This window comes from Capsicum annuum, chromosome 9 (assembly GCF_002878395.1).
Source record: "Capsicum annuum cultivar UCD-10X-F1 chromosome 9, UCD10Xv1.1, whole genome shotgun sequence".
NCBI lineage: Eukaryota > Viridiplantae > Streptophyta > Magnoliopsida > Solanales > Solanaceae > Capsicum > Capsicum annuum.
Genome location: NC_061119.1, coordinates 171,252,200 through 171,273,219, shown reverse-complemented (window position 1 = coordinate 171,273,219; position 21,020 = coordinate 171,252,200). Strand labels below are relative to the sequence as shown.

The 21,020-nt window shown below is 35.3% G+C and overlaps 1 long non-coding RNA gene across 1 annotated transcript; it reads right to left on the bottom strand.

The window, feature by feature from the left end:
• Positions 1-10,205: 10,205 nt before the first annotated feature.
• On the bottom strand, positions 10,206-20,972 carry LOC124887422. The gene is made up of 3 exons (XR_007045152.1): positions 20,633-20,972; positions 11,275-16,048; positions 10,206-11,197 (listed from the first exon to the last, which is right to left on the bottom strand). It is a non-coding gene; the product is annotated as an uncharacterized LOC124887422 (long non-coding RNA).
• Positions 20,973-21,020: the final 48 nt, after the last annotated feature.

Genomic DNA, 21,020 nt, shown 5'->3' with positions numbered 1-21,020 from the left:
AACAGTACCCTGAGATTCCATAGCCTTACCTATTTTGGTCTTTCCAAACAGCAAGTGCTTGGCCAGCAAGTCCATATGTGTCTTTAGGTAGGCCATGTCCTGGTCTCGCTCCTTATTCCTTCTATGCTGCTCCGAAGTCATACCACCAAAAATAGTCAGACTAGCTACCACAGAATCCCTGGTGTGCCAAGCCCGACTTTGCTTGGTCATTCTATTCAGCATGTCTGAAGTATCCAAAAAAAAGAGGTCAATGAACGAACCACTTGTAGCATTGTCTACAATTGGCTTTGTCACAGAGTTGAAAGCTTTGTACAAAGTCTCCATCAAGTGTAGGTCCATCATGTTATGATTCAGACATTGAGCCAGCTTCTTCTTAAATCTCTCTCAGGTTTCGTCCAATACTTTAGTTGGAAAATATCTGAAGTTACTAATTTTGTCCCTCAGCTGTACCCTCCTGGAGAGTGGAAAGAACCGCTCTAGGAATGCATCTTTCAACAGTCTCAAGTTGGTTATAGAACCGGGCTCTAGCTCATTTAACTATATTGTTGCCTCTCCAGATAAAGACAATGGAAATAATCTCAACTTGATCGCATTCTGGCTCACTCCCAGATTGTCAAAAGATTTGTAAATGTGATGAAGTTCACCAAATATATGTTTGGATCATCACCAGGCAAGACTTCAAACAACCCCTTCAGATTCAGGAGTTGGATCATGGTGCTTGTTATGCTGAATTTTGCACCCAGTTCCAACGGTGGAGGAATCATAGCACCCGTTGCACCAAATCTGTCCATTCCTTCACCATCTTTATCAGCCTCATATTGAATAGGCTATTGACCATACCTTCCTTGGACTGGATGGTTTATGTTGATATTTCGCTGAAATAGTGCAGTAATTTGCTCAGCTCACCTTGGGTTTTGAGGATTCAGCAATTCCTCATCACCCAAGTCTTCATCATCAGGGTTCTGGTGACGTACTTGTTGACCCAAATTCTGTACGTTCACCTGAGCCCTGGCTAAAGCGGCTAGTCTGTCCACCTTCTGTTGTTCTGCTATTCTCCCTATCAGCTAAGGTTCCAAATTGATTGGTAATAACTATTCTCTGAAGCTTCTTGTTTTTGGCATAAACAACACAGTACCTACAATATACAAAAACAACAAATAAATGTAAATCAAGGAAACTTAACTAACAAGAAATTAGTGCACACAAACTTTCAGTTTACAACCGTATTCCCTGGGAACGGTGCCATTTTTGATAATGCTCAAATTACACTCTTGAATGGGTGTAAGCGATCATTGTCAATATAAAACTCAATTAGGTTGGGGTCAAATCCCATAGGGAATAAGGTGTGAACTTAAGTTGTTTATGATATAATTTACTAATAGTTTACTGTTTCCTGAAATGGGGGTTTAATTTTTGCAGATAATTGTTTATCACATTGAATTTAATATTTGTAACCAAGATTTTATGAGATAACCAGGATTATGTTCACTAGGGCTTACGGAACATGATAGATGCGACCATTAACTCAAGGTTCTCACGGTGGTTAGGATGACAAGATATCTTTATTGATGATATGCTTAATTGTCTCTTGACCTATTCGAGCGTCTAATTTCCTAATCCTCTCGGACCTAGGAAATGGCAACTCACTGCCCAAATTTTACCTTAGATTAATCAACCTTGTTACAACGCTGATTATTAAATGAAGCCTTTCTGAGTCCCTATTGATAATTCACTTCCTACTATTTATGATTTCTTTCTCAAGCAAAACAAAGTAGGTACGCCTATTGTTTGCAACCAACAGACATAAATTCTAATCTCAAAATTACCAGGATATCCTAACACCTATTAAACCTTGAGTAATTAATTACCACCTTATCATGACCTAACCTTAGATCCCAAAATCCAGGTTAAGGGTGTTCAACCACTCATGATGCAAGAAATAAGCATACAAATTGAATTCATAATTGAGAAGATTAACTTACAATAGTGAAGGAAATCAAAAGTGAACTTGTACTTAAATCACAGAGCAAACACTGAAATATTGGTTTAGAGAAAGAGAGAGAGAAAAGTCATATATTGTCAATATGTCAATGGATGATGGATAAAAATCCCCCTAAAAATCCTAAAACAAGGTTTTAAATAGTTTACCCTAGATAAGAAAATAAAATTAAAGTTTTTGATTTTTTTCGAATTAGATGACGGCGCCCGTGGCGGCCTATCATGATCTTGACGGCCTGTCATAGACATCGTCAAATTCTTTTTAAGTTTGGTTTTTATTGTCTCAGGCTGACGACTATAATGATGGCCTATCAGGATTCTGACGGTGTGTCATGGATGTCGTCAGCTCCTCTTCTATTTTGATAATTTCTGTCTAAGGTTGATGGTGGTTATAACGGCTTGTCACAACTCTGACGCCTTATCACGATGCACTTTCACAACTTTACAATAATTCCTATTCTCTGGTTAAGGTTGACATTATCCCTGATAGCTTATCACATTTTTGACTCTTATCAGTCGATGTCATCACAATATTCACTCCATGCCAACTCCCTTGTTAAGTTTGACGACAACTATGATAGCCTATCACGGGGCTGACGACTTATCACAAATGTCATCATCCATACCTTTCTTCAAATTTCTCCAGATTTCAACTTCTTTGCCTCCATTATTGTTGGTTCTCTATCCCATTAGCTTAATCCGTAAAATTAACATAAACATATAAAAAATGACAAAAGTTTCTTAAGGTCTCGCAATTATTCTAGGTTAAAGGCCTTAAATATGTTAGCAATTGCGCATACATCAATCAGCTTCAAGGTGAGAAGGTATTTTTTTAAGATTGATCTTAGGTTGGGTTATTATTTGCTTAAGATTAGGGAAGTGGATATCCCTAAGACTTCCTTTAAGACTCGGTATGGTCACTATAAGCTCCTAGTTATGTCTCTTGGGTTGACCAATGCTCCAATAGTGTTTATGGATTTGATGAATAGGGTATTCCGCCGGTTTCTGGATTTATTCATCATTGTCTTCATTGATGACATGTTGGTCTACTCTAATAGTGAGGAAGATTATAGTGATTACCTCCATGCTATTTTGTAGACCTTGAAGTATCAATATTTGTACTCCAAATTCTCTAAGTGTGGGTTTTGGTTGAAGGATGTGACTTTTCTTGGTCATGTTATCACTAATGAAGGGATCATGGTGGATCCACAAAAGGTTGTAGTGGTTAAGAAGTGGCCTAAACTCGTAACTCTAATCGATATTCAGAGCTTCTTAGGTTTAGCCAATTACTAAAGGAGATTCATGGAAAGTATTTCAACTATAGTTGCCCCATTGACTAAGTTGACCCAAAAAAAGGTCAAGTTCTTGTGGTCAGATATGTGCGAGGGTAGTTTTGAGAAGTTGAAGGATAAGTTAACCTCAGCTCTAGTTTTGACCCTGCCTGAGGGTAATGATGGCTTCGTAGTGCATTATGATGCATCTCATGTTGATCTAGGTTGTGTGTTGATATAGCAGGGTTGGTTGGTGGCTTACGCTTCTAGGTAATTGAAAGTTCATGAGAAGAACTACCCTACTCATGATTTGGAATTATTAGTTGTGGTACTTGTGATGAAGATTTGGCATCACTATCTCTATGGGGTTCATGTTAAAATATTTTATGATCATAAGAGCCTGCAGTATGTGTTTACTCAGAAAGAGTTAAATCTCAGGCAAAGAAGATGGCTTAAGTTGCTGAAGGACTATGATATGAGTCTTTATTACCATCCAGGTAAAGCTAACGTAGTTGTTAATGCTCTTAGCAGGTTATCCATGGAAAGTCTAACATATGTCGATGAGGATAAGCAGGAGTTGGTAAAGGACATTCACCTTTTGGATAGTCTTGGATTTCATATCACATACTATGAGAATGGCGGTGTGTTTGTGCATTAGGTATCATAACCGTCTCTTGTTGTTGAGATAAAAAAAAGCAAATATTGGATCTAGATTTGAGAAAAATTAAGAGCAATGTGGGTCAGCAAAAGGTTGTTGACTTGATGATTGATGGTGATGGTATCTTGAGGCACTAAGGTAGGTTATGTGTTCCCAACATCGATGAATTGAGGGAAAGGATTTTGGCCAAAGTGCATGGATCTTGTTATGCTATTCATCTCGGATCTACGAAGGTGTATCATGATCTTAAGGAGTTATATTGGTGGATTAATATAAAGCGAGATGTGGCTAACTATGTGGCTAAGTGTATGGTGTCTCAATAAGTGAAAGTTAAGCACATGAGACCCGAGGGTTTTTACCAAGAGATAGAGTTGCCCAAATGGAAGTGGGAAGTGATTAACATGGTTTTTGTTACTGGTCTTTCTCGGTCTCAGAATTACTGTGACTCGATATTGGTTATTATGGATAAGATGACCAAGTCCGGTTACTTCTTACCTGTGAGAACTAGTTATTCGGCAAAAAATTATGCTAAGTTGTATCTTGCGGAGATTGTGAAGTTGTATGATGCTCCTATTTCTATCATTTTGAATCGTGGTACTTCATTCTCATATCATTTTTATAAGTCATTTCACAAAGGTTTGGGAACCAAGGAGTGCCTTAGTACTGCTTTCCACCCACAGTCGGATGGACAAGTAAAAAAGACTATTTAGACATTGGAAGATATGTTTCATGCTTTTGTGATTGACTATGGTGGTAGTTGGTTCGACCATTTGTCTTTGATTGAATTCTCTTATAATAATAGTTATCACTCTAGCATTGGTATGACTCCTTTTGAGGCATTGTATGTTAGGAGATGTTGTTCTCCTATTGTGAGGTATGAAGTTGGTGAGGGTAAGTTGTTTGGCCCTGATTTAGCTCACTAAGCTTTGAAGAAGGTGAAGGTGATTCATGATAGACTTAAAGCTGTTCAAAGTCACCAAAAGTCTTATATGGACGTGATACGTAGGGAGTTGGAGTTTAATATTGGCGATTGGGTGTTCTTAAAGTTATCTCCCATGAAGGGGGTGATGTAGTTTGGTAAGAAGGGAAATTTAAGTCTCAGTATGTGGCTCCCTACTTAGTTTTGAAGAGAGTTGGCCATGTTTCCTATGAGTTAGAGTTGCCTCCTAGTTTAAGCTCTATTTATCCAGTTTTCCATGTCTCTATGATGAGAAAATGTGTGGGTGATCCTTCATCAATTTTTCCTTTGGAAGGGTTGGGCATCTTAAATTCCTTATCTTATTAGGTAGGCCCAATTGAGATCTTGGATCATCAAGTTTATTGGTTGCAAACGAAGTATGTGGCTTCGGTAATGGTTCTTTGGAGAAACCATAAGGTTGAAGAAGCTACTTGGAGGTGGAAGAGGACATAAAGTCCAAGTATCTGCCTTTGTTCCCCATTTTAGATATTCGTGCGGAAGGTATGTGTTCTTTATCACATCTTTGTTTTGTAACTTGGTTAAAGGTTAGTTGGATCTGTAATAATGTCCTAACTCGTGCTTGTGCTTGACTTTTCCCTTTATTCAAGGATGAATAATCTAAGTGGGAGAGAATTGAAACACCTTGGCTTTTGACCCTTAGAAAATTTCCTAAGTTGAGTAATCTGGACATCATATGACTTGTGCATACTAGTCGTATGATGTGGTATAATTTAGGGTCCCTCTACTCATATGATGATCAGTGTAGTTTGATTGGTTTCTGTCCAAGGTATGAATAGATCATACTAGTCGTATGTTAGGGTACTAGAAGTATGATGCAAAATTGTATGATGCCCTATGCCTTGCCTAAATGATTCTATTTTGCCTAGGGTACGGTTCTAAGGTACTTGTCGTATGATAAGATACGAGTTAGCCCTTGTGGCCTTATGTTGGTCAGTATTGAGGTCCAAGATAATGCCTAGGGTACGAGTAGTGTGTACCACTTGTATGATTGGATATATTTTGGGGTGTGTGGTTGTACCCTTCTTCTATCATATTTTCAGCTTTTAAGCTAACGGTATTTCAGATATTTCCCGCCCCAAAACCCTTAAGTCCCCACGTTTTAAAACATATTATGGACTCCCATAACTTACTTTGAAAGATTAAAACACATCAAAATCCTCTATAAACTCTCTCAAGAAAATTGGTGCTAGGGTTCTTCAAAGGTGTTCATCTAGAGGCTCAAGAGTCAAGATTATTTCATTGAATATTCTTGAATTAGGAATGTGAATCTTCCCTCATTATTAGTTCATAATATCATGTGTTTTGAAGTGTGATTATGAGTCTTAAATTGTGGTTTTGAAAATCAAAATTGAGGGTTTTGTTACATATGGTTGAGTATTGTTTACTTTTGGTTTAACTTGTGTTTATATATGTTTTTGGTGATGGTTTGCACATATGGGTGCTTGATAATTGTGGTTTAACAAATGGGTCATGGGTAATCCTAAACTTGATGGTTTTACTTTGGTTTTGGTTATGGTAATGATATGCCCTCAAAGTGTTCGCGAAAATGCCTAAAAGAATAAACTAGTCATATATTATTGATGTTTTGAACTAAGGCATTGACCTAATGAATATGAATTATTGGAAAATGGTTTTTTAAAGGTCATGTTGTCCATGTAATGATTCAAATGGTAACCATGGTGGTTTAATTGGCTAAATGGGTTTGAGTCCCTAAACATTAACTTGATTTATGTCTTTGTTACAGAATGGGTTTGAGTCCCTAAACTTTAAAATGAATAAGTGTCTTTGTAAGACAATGGGTTCGAGTCCCAAAGTCAAATGAATGATTGGTTGATTAGTAATGGTAGTGGCATGTTGTACGCTTGCAAGTAGTGTTAGTATAACGATACCAACGAAGTACTTTTGGTAAGTAATTGGCTTAATGGTTGTATATGTTGAGTGGTGGATTTGGTTTGGGCTTTAAAGAGGAATGTATAGCCGAGTCGTGAAAGTGGAGTCCGAAGGACTAACACTGGAAACTGCACTAGCCGGTGTGGGTGTCTTATGACTGAGTGGTTTAAGTTCCCCAAATAAACATATGAAAGAGAGGTTCGAGTATCTCTTGTTAGGAGGTTCGAGTCCCCCATATAAGCATATACGTATTTGGATATTCTCTGGTTCATTCGTCTACACGCACTAGGGCCCTTCTAGCTACGGGAGAGCTGGGCTCATATAACTAATGGGTGCCTTGTTCTATGACAGTCATTCTACATAGCCCAGGTTAATGTTTTCAAAGTTCATGCTAATCTTGTTCACTATCCCGACATGGTATATATGTTTATGTATATGTTATATGCATTGGATGATTTGATTTGAACTATTGGAATTATTTTATCCTTATCCTTGAGCTACATGCTAGCGCTCCAACCGCTAATTGTCTTCGATGTTGTATCCTCACGTAATGCAGGTGTTGGTCAAACTACAACTCATACTCAGAGATTTGACTCGTAAACAACTTGTTTGAGTTGAAATGTTGAGCTTCTATACTTCGGGAGGCTTCATTTCTAGTTTTAGTTTCTTATGTTTTCTTTGGTTTAGTATTGGATATTGGTTTTGGCTATGGTCGGGGGCATGTTCTGAATGGATGTTATTTTGATTTCGGATAGAGGCTTTGTGAGACTACTATGGGATGGTATGGGCAGTGTCTATAGTGGTGTCAGCCTTGGTATTGGTATTGGTATTGGTATTGGGGCTGATACCGTTTAATTGTATTTGATTTGTGATTGTTCCATTAATTTATGGTATAGATATGGAATTGGTTATTAATTTAGTTTTGGATATGGTTGTTGGTTTGGCATTGGACAGTTAGACTTATTTGGGTTTGTCATGGATTTGGACCTATCCTAAAGTCTTTGTGTTGCTAATCGTTCTATCTTGTTATATGCCCGGAGTTTATCCGATTCAGGGTATATGTTGGTTGGTTGGATTGGGTAGTGGGGCGATCTCTGATCCTTGTTGGACTTGAGATTCCCATTACGACAAGTCCCTGGTTCGATTCATATCACACATTGCTCGTTTCTTAAAGAAAATTCTTAAAAGGCTTTAAATGGAAGACAACGACTACATCACCCCCATCATCCCCCTAATGTAGTTTTTCTTTTTGTTTTAGTTTAAGCTTTTGCTTTTGTTTATTGCAGAAGATGCTTTCTTGGGTTGGATTTTTGTTAGAAGAAAACTTCCTCTTTTTTTGCTGGATTTGGTATTTATAAATGTATGTAATGCAATGAACAATACAATATGAATATTCTGATTTTAGTTTTATGGTAATCTTCTTGTTGATGATTTTTGTTTTTCTGTAATTATTTTGAGTTTAAATTTTGTTTGTTACACTGTCAACCTTTTAATTTTTGTTTGCTCAATCAATGAATATATCTATGGATTGCCTTGATAAAATATAAGAAGAGTCAAGTGTTTGATCTACGCATGATCAGCTTATTTTATAGAAACAATCCTCAATCTTGGACTCTGACAATTCTCGACCATACAATACGGTCGACCGTCGAGCAGACGAATCGATAGACCATCAGTATCATATTTCTTAAAAGAAAATAATTAAATTAAATTAAATTATAAAAAAGTAGGCAGTGGTTAAACAAACAATCTTGTGCTTTGAGGGTCCACCGATTCATACAGTCAAGTTCAAACATACTTGTGCTTTGAGGGTGGGTAGTGGTTGAACAAGAAATCTAGTTCAAACATACTTGTATTTTGAGTATCCATCGATTAGTACAGTCTATCATAGACCCACTGAATTCATGGACCCTCAGTAACATGTATAAAAGGAAATAATTAAGTAACAAATATACTTGTGCTTTGAGGGTCCATTGATTCATGTGATCTATCATAGACTTATACTGTAGGTCATGTATGAATTACTCTCTAGATCAATGGTAGATCACGTAGATCTTGGTACGGGGTTATAGACCTTCACTATCATGTTGTTTAAAAAGGAATTAAATAAAAATTAAATAAATTGTGGGATTCAACACATATGAAGTAGTTTAAACTTGTCACATGATCATATTAGAGCTCACATTGATTGGGGGTGGTGATTTAAGGAGTATATGAATGTGTAGTGGTTGAAAAAACAACATCCTAAGAGTAATTCTTGTCTAGGAACAAGTATGTTTTGAGGATGTTGATTCTTCAACCACTACCCATCCACATACCCCTTCAAACACCACCCCCAATCAAAGGGGTATGTGGATGGGTAATGGTTGAGCAATCAAAATCCTCCAAATATACTTGTGCTTTGACAAATATTACTCTTAGGATGTTATTTTTTCAACCACTATCCATCCATATAATCGTTAAATCATCCCCCAATTAATGTGAGATCTAACATGATCATGTGACAAGTTTAAACTCCTTCATATGTGTTGAATCCCATAATTTATTTATTTTTTATTTAATAATTCCTTTTTAAACAACATGCTAGTGAGGGTATATAACTCTGTACATAGATCTATGTGATCTACAATTGATCCCTAGATATATCTATATACGACCTACAGTATAAGTCTATGGTACACCACATGAATCGATGGATCCTCAAAGCACAAGTATATTTTTTACTTAATTATTTCCTTTTTAAACATGTTACTGAGGGTCCATCAATTCAAAGGGTCTATGATACACATATATATACCATTGATGGTTGACATAGGTCAAGATCGATGACAGTCAATAAAGTGTCACCAATAGTTCAAAAAGCATAATTACTATTCCAACGGTGACAAATGACTAATTTTGTACTTTTTAAATGGAAAGACTTCTTTTTGCTTTATCCTTCATCCCTCATTATTTCCTCCTCTTTATTTTTTATTTTAAAATTCTACAATGTCTCAATCATCTCAAACATACAATTCAGCAAGGACTATAATTTGTCATTGTGGAAATGCGGCTGTCCTGAGGACATCATGCACGGACTCAAAGTTAGATCACAAATTTTATAACTATGCAATTGGGAAGGTGAGTTGTGTATGATTTTTTTTTTAAATTAAGCAAATTGTTATATTATTATTAATTTTTTTCAAGGATAATGGCCCATGCTCATTTTTTAAATAGCTTGAAGCAGTTTATCAATGTTGAGTTCAGAATTCGAGACATCAAATTTTCATGGTGTGACAAACTTTAATCTACTACAAAGGCTCCAGAAATACGAAGAAAATAGAGATTTCTTCATGACATTGTTCAAAGAAGTCGATGAACAAAGGGATCAATTGAAAATATTGCTACACGACACCCAATTAGAGAGGGATCAACTAAAACAAAAGTTGTATTTGGCCGAAGAAAGGAAGAATGGCATAAAATGTTGTTATGTGGTATAATTTTAGTATTCGTTATTTGAAAAGATGTAACATGGATGTAGTGACATTGAATAAATAAAAATTCTTCTAGTTTTCTAGAATGTTAATACTGCTATTCATAGAATCATAGTTGATCAGACTACACATCAACTTAAAATAGACTAGCATGGTAATAATAGACTATGCTAGCAGTATACAAAATATTAAATATGAATTCTATGTTAACCATACATTGTATCATCTATGACAACACAATGCATATTCAAATTCTCTTCAACAATATAGTTTGATAAAAACAGATTCAGTGCAGAATCCTAACAATTTTCATAAAATAAAAAATTATCTGTCATATTATCTGACGATCATTTAACTCCTTTATTTATCAAATAAAAAAATACATAAACATTGATAGTCAAATGTCTTTTTTCTCATCATCACAAATGTTATCGTTGATGTACTTAACGATATTCATGACCACATCATGAGAATTTTATTCTTCTCCCCCTTCTTCTCTTCTTCTTTCTCCTCTTCCTTCTCTTGTTTTGTCTCTTCTTTGTCCGTTTCTTCTTTTTCTTCTTTCTATTCTTCATTTTTTTGCAAGGTTCTTTTCTTTTCTGCTGCTTCTTCCTTTCCTTCTTTAGCTGTTTTAATTAATTCTTCAACATTTTTTCCACCTTTTTCTTTCTCACCTTCTTATTCTCCTTTCTCAACTTCTACTACTTTTTATTTCTCAGCTTCTTCTTTTTCCTCACCTTTCTCTTCTTCACCTGATGTTACTTCTTTTTCAGTTTCTTCTTCATTCTTATCATTTTCTTCTTCTTTCTCTCCTGATTCTTTTTCTTCATCCTTCTTTTTCCTCTTCTACCACAATAGTGGCCAATTCATCCATTTTACTTTTTTCCTTCCTTCTCATTACTCTCTGCTTCATGAAGGTCCGCATGCACTATATCATATTAAAAAGTTTTAGTAAAATTCACAGCTGAAAATTCATTAACTATATCAATTATTAAATGAAGTTACCTTGCTCATGTTGTTGCTCATTCCTTTCTTCTTTTTCAGTCTTTATTTGATATAGGTGGAAATATTTAACACAATTTCCTCAAGAACAGCAACACAATTATTCAAATTTTCGTTGGCAAAGGTGCCCACTATAACTTTTGATGTACTCGGAGAAGCATCATCACCAATGCGTACTCCCATAGGGTTACCACCAAAATCTCCATCATTATTAATGCCCCCGTTTGAAGTAAGTGAAGTTACCCCTTCTAAATCTTTCTTCAATCCATCTAGGAATTTATTCTTTAACTCATATTTATATGGCTTAAACATAACCATGTAATCCATCTTCATCTCATGTACAGTAGGAATGACGTATGGGTGTATGTTCTACAAAAAATAATTAAAAAATTGCATAACATTCAATATTACAGTAGTATTATTGAATAATAAAAAATAAGTTCATAGATGAATAATTTTTTCTTTATACTTGAATGGGTCGCCTTCAATTATCTTATCACTTTTTATAGTGTGCCATATGAGGATGCAGGAAATGGGAAAGGGCTCATCTATTGATTTTCTAGCAAAATTTTCAATTGAAATATTTCCCTCTGCTTCTTTAGGTTAGTTTTCTTCTTTATATAATCCATGATTGAAATGTCTTTTTTTCCCATGGATAAATCTCGAAGAAACTCAAAGAATCCACCATCCAAATCAGTTTTATGTCGACAACCTTTGTCGAATCTTTTACAAGCAACACGGTGTAAAAGAAACACATTAAACAACACATAAAATTTTAGTCCTTGTTCAACTTATTCCCTTTAATAAACTGTAACAAGTTGGCCGACATAATATTTTTATTTTTCGTCACCTTAAAGCAAAAATATTCTCCCTTCTCTAGCACCTTCTTCAATTTTGATTCAGTGGGGGTATGATGAGTAGTTCAGCCTCATGATTAAACAAAACTCCTTTAAGTCAAAACAAGCAGGCTTATTGTTCACACAAAATCACATCTCGTGAAGTATCTTATCATTCTTAACATGCTGCAACAACAAATAATGGATCATCCGTCCATTGAATTTAAGATGTTGTGACAGGCTTCTCAAATGTCCAAAACAAGACTGCTTAAATCTTTTCTTTAAATATTGGTCAACAAGAATTTACTTAAATTCTCGATATGCAGCCATCCTTGATCTAGCCAATATCTTTGGCAGAAAAGATTCAACCTCGTCCATCAAAGTTCGAAGGTTATACTGATCTGAGGTGGATTTATGCTCCTTAGTATTGTTATCTAGACTTATTTAGCCTTGTTTTGAGAATTACTTGAGTTCTTAATGAGTGAATAATGATATAATTGAGCATCTAAGTATTTAAGTACTTGATTACAATATTTATGGAGTCTTTCAAACAAGTTGATACTTAATATGGCCATTTAGAGTTCAAATGAGAAAACTAGTGTTACTATCTTGAGCTAGGTGTTGTTCTAGTTGATCTCGATGGATTCTAGTGTGTGATACAAGCCAAATTGCCTTCGGACCTTTGGATGAGATATGTATGATGCTCGAGGTTCTTGATGACTCCTTAGTGCTTTTAAAAGATACCACATGGAGGAAGATTACCATTAAAGAGGGTCAAAGGACTTTGGTGAGGTTGAAGGAGTGCAAAATGGGGCTCTTAATCCCTTTGGAAGGGTCATGCACCCAAGCAGATTTAGACCCGCTCTAGCATTTCAAGAACGGGTCAAAACAACTCCTAGTGGGTCTTTTCTTATATTAGGGTCACTTTTGGGCCCTAATAATGTAATATGTAGCCAAACTATAAATGCTTGGTAGATAGGCTTATTTCCATAGTTTTTTTATGATAATTTTTACATGATGTATTCATCCGACTCCGTGGAAGTGTTTGAGTGCTTAGAAAAGCATTTGTTGAACCATGCTAAGAAACGTTGGTTGTAAGGGCGATCTAATCCTCTTTGCGGTCACCGTAAGAGTTAGGTGCCTATTGATAGTCATTAAGGGAGTTCTTAGGATTTGATACATCCTTTGATTGCCCTTTCAGTATTAATTTCGTGTCTATCTTTCTATCTTGATTATTCTATCCTTCTATCTTTATTTTTCGCATATTAGATTCGAGTTCTCGTGGGTTGATTCATATCAGTGTGTGTAATAAGTTTCTAATGATTTGATTCTGTAATTATGTATGGAAATTATTTTTATAATGCTTAAAGTTCAATTGAATCAAGCCAAGAGTCAAAACACTAAGCGAAAGATTAATAGGACGAAACTAGTTCCTAGCTTAAGTTTCTAGTTCACCGTTGTGGATTGTGTGTTGTTTTGAGCTCTAATTTGTGGTTTTTAATGCTATAGGATGCTTGGTAAGTTGATTATGAATATATATGAATGATATAAAAGCTGTAAATCATGTGAAAACAACACAAACGGGCTTAGAATGGATCAAAGAAAGCATCGAACAAGATTTGATGTAAAACGGACACTTTGGATGTCCATGGCACGTATTTGACCCAAGACATGGATATTGGGTGTGTACCACACATTGGTATCTCCCTAAGGTACCAAAAACAGTGTGTCTTGATTATGAGGGTGCATCACACACCCTAGTCCCCGCTATGAGCTCCGCGACGCGGATCCTAGGTCAATTTTGGCAGTTTTGTCCTCCTATAAATAGGATACTTGAACTTGATGTTATACATCTGGACGGCTTTGAATCTTGGAGATGGGATGTGAAATACTTCAATTAGGTTTTTTTCTATCTTTAGTTTAGTTTGTTTGTGGATTTTAACATGCTTTCTATCTTTGTGATTATGATTATGTCCATGAGCAGCTAAAAGCCTCCTTTCCGGGGTTAAAGCCAAGAACATGATTACTATTGCTTTGAATTGATTTGGTTTTGATTTCTTATAATATTTTATTGTTTATTTATCCTTGTTATAACTATTTAAGGATTTACAACCCTAAGAATACATTCATTGTCGTCTTTGTGAAATTAGGAGGGGGAATAAGAGAATAGAACATGGGGATAAGTAAAGTGAGGTTCATATTTTTTTATAAAATAAGAGATTTGAATTAGCATCTAGGATAGAGATGTACCTATAAGCCTTATTTGGTTCACTTATAGGATGACATCTTAATGCATCTAAATGGAGTTTTGCATCCCAACTCAATGATGTGGTTGTAATATCCAGTCACGTAGAAGATTAAAAGATCGGGAGACTATGATCATACTGTAAACCCTACGAATCAACAACCAAGATAAGTAATCTAACCAATGAAGTGTAACGTCTTAGTATGATTGTTTGCAGTGCTTTAATCCCGGGTTTCTCCCCATTCATTGTCCAAGACTTTTACTTTCTTGTATTATTTACTTTACATTAGTTTACAACTCTAAAACTCTTTCGGTTACTTTTACACCACTTTAATATTAATAGTTAAACTAAAATTGGATAGTTGCTTAACACTAGTCCCTGTGGGATTGATACTTGGCTTCTAAAGGGCCATTTTACTACTTGGTGAGACCATGTACACTTGCGTGTGTGCTTGGGCACAACAAGTTTTTGACGCCATTGCCGGGGACTTGTAAATAGAAAACTATCTTATTTTTAATTTATCTATATTGAGTTGTACATAGTTTATTATTTTTTTTCTTTTATTTTCTTTTACTTTTTTTATCACACTTCCTGATATGGCAGCCTGGGATAAATGGTTTTCGAGTGATGAAGATTCTTATATTTTTGTGGGGGACCTCATCAAGAGGATTTTTGTCCAGATTTTGATGAAAGCTCGTGGATGGGACCTTCACAATATGAAGTGGATACTATCTTATCTGTGGAACAGACCATAAGTTTGGTGAGGTTTGTTGCCATAGTGGTCATTCTGCAGCTATGTGTGTTGCCAATCCTGAGTCAGTGATGTTTGTGGGCAATGCTCAAAGTTCATACTATGGGAAAGCCTACAATCAAAAGTGGCAGACTCAGCCACCAATTCAATCATGGAACAATCACTAGCAGCAGTTTCAACAGCAACATCAAAACACATAGGATAGTAACATAGAGAAAATGCTAAAGAAGATCATGGACACCCAAGAATAGTTGGTTGTTGAACTTAAAAATTGTCAAATAATTCTGGAGTAGTTGGAGAATTAGTTGGAGAAGATACAACAGGCACAAAATGCCAGGTATCAAGGTGGTTTTCTAAGTGACATTAAACCTCCTAAACAAGTAATAAAAAACACTTTGAGAAATGGTAAAGACATTAATGAAGAACCTCCAAATACAACTAAGGAGGCAGATGCAGAGTTGACTCCTCAACCGATTACAGACAAAGTTGCTGATTATTCAAGGAAGTTCTAGCACTTAAAACTAAAGTTTTTGAACAGGTTAAGGAGATACCACTACCACCATTTCCATAGAGGCAGAGAAAAGCACAGGAGGATACTAGCTAATTCGTGGAGAAAATATAAGAATTTTAGCCATTCCACTGTCATTTTTATCTTGAGACTAAAATTGAGAAGGTGAATAAGAGTGAGTGTGTTATGGATGGTGTAAATTTTAAAGTGGGATTGGTTGGGCCTTATTAAAAAAGAACTTTTATACATTATGTTTAGATGATGACATATTTGTGGAGTCATCTGAAATAATGAAAGAGTGTAAAGATAAGGAACAAGAATTCTATATTCTTAATTGTGCACCAGAAAAGCAACACAAAAACATACCTCACATTAAGGATGAGTGGTTTATCATGCTCCATTCATTACTCGGTTTACTCATCATTGTACCACCATCCTATGAGCGGAGAGAAAAAATAGATGTGAGGTTGGGGCTGAAATTTATATCCTCAAGGTGGAGGGAAAATTTGATTGGGTCATTCCGCGACACTAAATCAGGCGCTGCTTTAGAGTCAACCCAAGTTAAGGTAGGTTTTCATTTTAGTATTTACTTCACTAGTTTTTTTATTTTTGTTGAGTCACAGGTTGATGGAAAGTCTGAGTACCAAAAAATCTAAGCTAAGAAGCATAGCAAAGGCTGAGTATGGGGTCCTTGGACTCCCTTGATGTATGAAGATGCTACTAGCTAGGCCTAGAGGCCTCAGGAGTAATTGCATCTCTACTTTTAAGTATACTTTGGGAACAAAGTAGATTTTTCAGTATGGGGTAGGAAATTCCCATTTTTAGGAGTAATTTTAAAAAAATTATGTTAGGAATAAGTAAGATGTTCTTGTTGGTGCTATATGTGATTACATGACGCAAATGTTTTGATTGTAAAAGTATGTTGATTGTGTGAATTGCTACTTTTGAGACTCTTAGGCTTATGATTATGACTTTTGTACTTGTTAGCTTAACGTTGAATTCATATGATTGTTTGGTTGAGAGCCTATGGTGATCCTACTTGAGTTAAGCATGTGCCATGTGTATGAGGTTTTTTTGTGCATTACTTGTTGTACTTGATGTCTAGAACTTGCCTGGTGTGTATGCAAAGTGAAATAAAGAGTATGGATTTAAGAGATGATATAGGCACTTAGTTGATACCCATATTTCATACCCCCCTTTTACTTACCGTTATGCATAATCCTAGTTAAACCCATTGAGCCTTTAGCTTATTTTCTTTGGCAGCCTTATATGTATCCCGTATCCCCTTCTTTGATAGACCTTAATTTGATCCAAAGCTCCTACGCGCTTTAGAGTAAAATTAGTCGAGTTAAAGAGTTTGAAATTCAAGTAGGAGAAAGGTGAAAGTGAAGCCCCAAAGTAATAGTTATTGGTGTGTATAATTTATGTGTTGTGGTTGGGAGTAAGAGAAATTTATGCTAAAAAAATTCCTATTTTTAGCCCATTTATGTTACAATGAACCTGTTTTGACCCTGGTCCTCCTTGGACATTGTGCACCTCAACTAAGGCAAATCACTTAAGTTGAGGGTGGCTATCATAGGGGTGCGTAACATAAAGTGGGTGTAAAGAAGGGTAAAATTGAATCATGAATTAATAGACAATACTCCCACCATAGTATATGTGAATATGCTTAATTAGATGGGGCAAAACAAAATATAGGGGTAGATTAAAGTTGTGGAAATTGGTTGTTAAAGGTGAATTGAATGAAAAGTGTGATGTATTAAAGCGCTTAGGGAAGATAGTCACTATTCTTGGCCAAAATAGTTCCTACCCGTCCCTTAGCCTACATTATAACTCTTAAAGACCTATTTGATCCTAAGCTTCATCATTTTGATCTTAGTGGAGTACTACATTAAGGAAAAGCCTATGTTTCACCTTGTGTACCTTGTGAATTCTTTATGAGAGAGAGCGTAACTTGATTCTTATACCCATTCTGTGATATATTACATCTATGTGAGTGCTTATGGGTAACTCTCTTGTTGTGAGGGCACATGTTTGATGATATTTGAGTGATTTATATGAAGTATTTAATTGAGAAATATTCAAGAGTTTGCCAACTTAGTGAGTCACTTCTTGAGGCTATGATGTTTTAAAGTAGTGTTCGTGAACTTTCAATTGTGTATGTAACATGCTTAGTGTAAGGACTTGCATTTTGTGTAGTCATTTTAGTACTAGATTGAGTGTATTGCTTGAAGTAGAAGTGTGGAGTCACCTCAGCTTATGATGTTTATAGTAAATAGTTATTCGAGGAAGAACAAGGCTTTAAGTGTAGGGTGATGATCTGAGGTGGATTTATGCTCCTTAGTATTGTTATTCGGGCTTATCTAGCCTTATTTTGAGAACTACTTGTGTGCTTAATGAGTGAATAATGATATAATTGAACATATAAGTGTTTAAGTACTTCATTACAATGTTTATGGTGTCTTTAAAACAAGTTGGTACTTAATGTGGCCATTTAGAGTTCAAATGAGAAAACTAATGCTACTAGCTTGAGCTAGGTGTTGTTCTAGTTGATATCGATGGATTCTAGTATGTGTAATGAGTTACTAATGGTTTGATTGTGTAATTATGTCTGGAACAACTTGTTTATAATGTTTAAATCTCAATTAAATCAAGCTAAGAGTCAAAACACTAAGCTAAAGATTAATAGAATGAAACTAGTTCCTAGCTTAAATTTCTAGTTCACCGTCATGGATTGTGTGTTGTTTTGAGATCTAATTTGTGGTGTTTAATGCTATAGGATGCTTGGTGAGTTGATTATTATGATATATGAATGATATAAAAGCTGTAAATCAAGTGGAAACATTACAAAATGACTTGGAATGGATCAACGAAAGCACGGGACAAGATTTGATGTAAAACAAATACTTTGGATGTCCATAGAGCGTATCTGACCCAAGCCATGGATATTGGGAGCATTCCACACATAGGTAGCTCAATAAGGGACCAAAAATAGTGTTTATCTATGATGAGGGCACGTCGCGCACCCAAGTCCCCGCTATGAGCTTCGCGACGCGGACCCTAGGTCAATTTCGGCAGTTCTGTCCTCTTATAAATAGGACACTTGAACTTGATGTTATACATCTTGGACGGCTTTAAAGCCTGGATAGGGGATGTAAAGCACTTCAATTAGGGGTTTTATATCCTTACTTTAGTTTGTTTGTGGATTTTAGCATGTTTTCTATCTTTACGATTATAATTATATCCATGAGCGGTTAAAAGCCCTCTTTCCAGGGTTAAGGCCAAGAACATGATTACTATTGCTTTGAATTGATTTGGTTTTGATTGCTTATAATATTTGGTTGTTTATTTATCCTTGTTATAACTATTTTAAGGATTCACAATCCTTATAATACATTCATTGTCGTCTTTATGAACTCGAGAGGGGGAATAAGAGAATAGAACATGGGGATAAGTAAAGTAAGGTTCTTATTCTTTTATAAAATAAGGGATTTAAATTAGCGTCTAGGATAGGGATATACCTAGAAGCCTTATTTGGTTCACTTGTAGGATGACATATTAATGTATCTAAATGGATTATTGCATCCCCGCTCAATGATGTAGTTGTAATGTCCAGTTAGGTAAAAGATTAGAGGATTGGGAGACCATGATCATACTATAAACCTTGCGAATCAACAACCAAGTTAAGTAATCTAACCAATGAAGTTCAATAGCTTAGTATGATTGTTCGCAGTGCTTTAATCCTGGGTTTCTCCTCGTTGATTGTATAAGACTTTTAATTTTATGCATTGTTTACTTTACATTAGTTTACAACTCTAAAACTCTTTCGATTACTTTTACACCACTTTAATCTCAATAGTTAAACTAAAGTTGGATAGTATCTTAACACTAGTCCCTGTGAGATCGATACTTCGTTTCTAAAGGGCCACTTTACCACTTGGTGAGACCACGTACACTTGCGTGTGCGCAACACATGTCGCCCCATGAAAATGTACCTTGAAAAAAATGGCACGGACAAGGGATCATTGTCCCCATCAGTATTATTTTTTCACTACCCTCACCCCCTTCACTATCATCACTACCACTACACTCAGCAACATCATCACTAGACTCATCGACATATCTATTTATGTCCTTTATGATCTCCGATTTTGATTCTGACTCTTTCGCTTCAGTTTTTTTTTAGAGGCATTTTCAACAGCCTTACTTTTTTTTCTCTACTGCTAGAAGCAGAATGAAATGTGGTACCAATAGTGAGTTTAATACTAGCTCTAGCTTTACCTATTTTTTTTTACAGAATCTATACCTAAAAATACTTCTGTCATTGTCAATTCATAGACCACAAGTCTACTAACAGAAACAGTTCAATGCTCAAGTGAAAAAGCCAAAATAACTAAGAATTATCCCACCATTAAACAGTTCACTACACAAAAATATCAGAACTAAATCAAATTTATTAGAAAAGTATTCAAAATCCAACAGCATGATCAACGAAAAATTTTCAATCAAATATGCGGAATCAAAAATCAACTATTATTACGAAATCAAACTAATTAGCTATAAAAATTTTATATTTTTCAGTATTTAATCAATCATATTTTAAAATAATTTCATATACCTAAAAAATTATTTCTATCTAGGGAATTGTTAATTCATATACCACAAGTCTACAAACAAAAACAGGTCAATGTCCGATTCAAATAGCCAAAATAACTAAGAAATTGAGAATTATCTCACCATTCAACACTGCAGTGCTAAAACAATATCATAATTAAAGAAGAACTTTTCAATAAAAATTTCAAAATTCAACAGCGTGATCAACGAAAAATTTTGTTGAATTGCGGAATCAAAACTCAACTATTGCTATGGAATCAAACTAATTACCTATAAAATTCTCATATTTTAATTTTTTATTAATCACATTCAAAAAAATTCCCATACTACATCATGTACAAAACGGATAACAAATAAAAACCGCTAAAATGAATTTACAAATAATCGAAACTTAATTTTAACTTACCTTAGAACGCAAAAAGGAGCCCTTTGCCACCGAAGAAGAAAGAGAAGAAAAGATGACATTTGACAGGATTTTCTTGAGAGTAGTGGGAGTTTGAGAAGCTAAGGAGGAGAGAGAGAAAAGGTTTTGTTTAATATTAAAAAAAGTGAAGGGTGTTAGATGTAGTTTATTACTTCTCAAAGTTTTAAAAATGTTAAAAAAAAATCCATTAACCAATATGTGGACCTCACTTTTTTCATTTTTTAGATCCTAATCATTAAAAATTAAATAAAAAAGAAATTTAATAGCTATTTCACAAAATAAATTTTCCAAGCGAATACAATGGCAATTTTTCCCGTGGTTCTTGTTGCCAAGGAGACTTTTTGGTGCTAACTTTAATTTTAGTTGATAT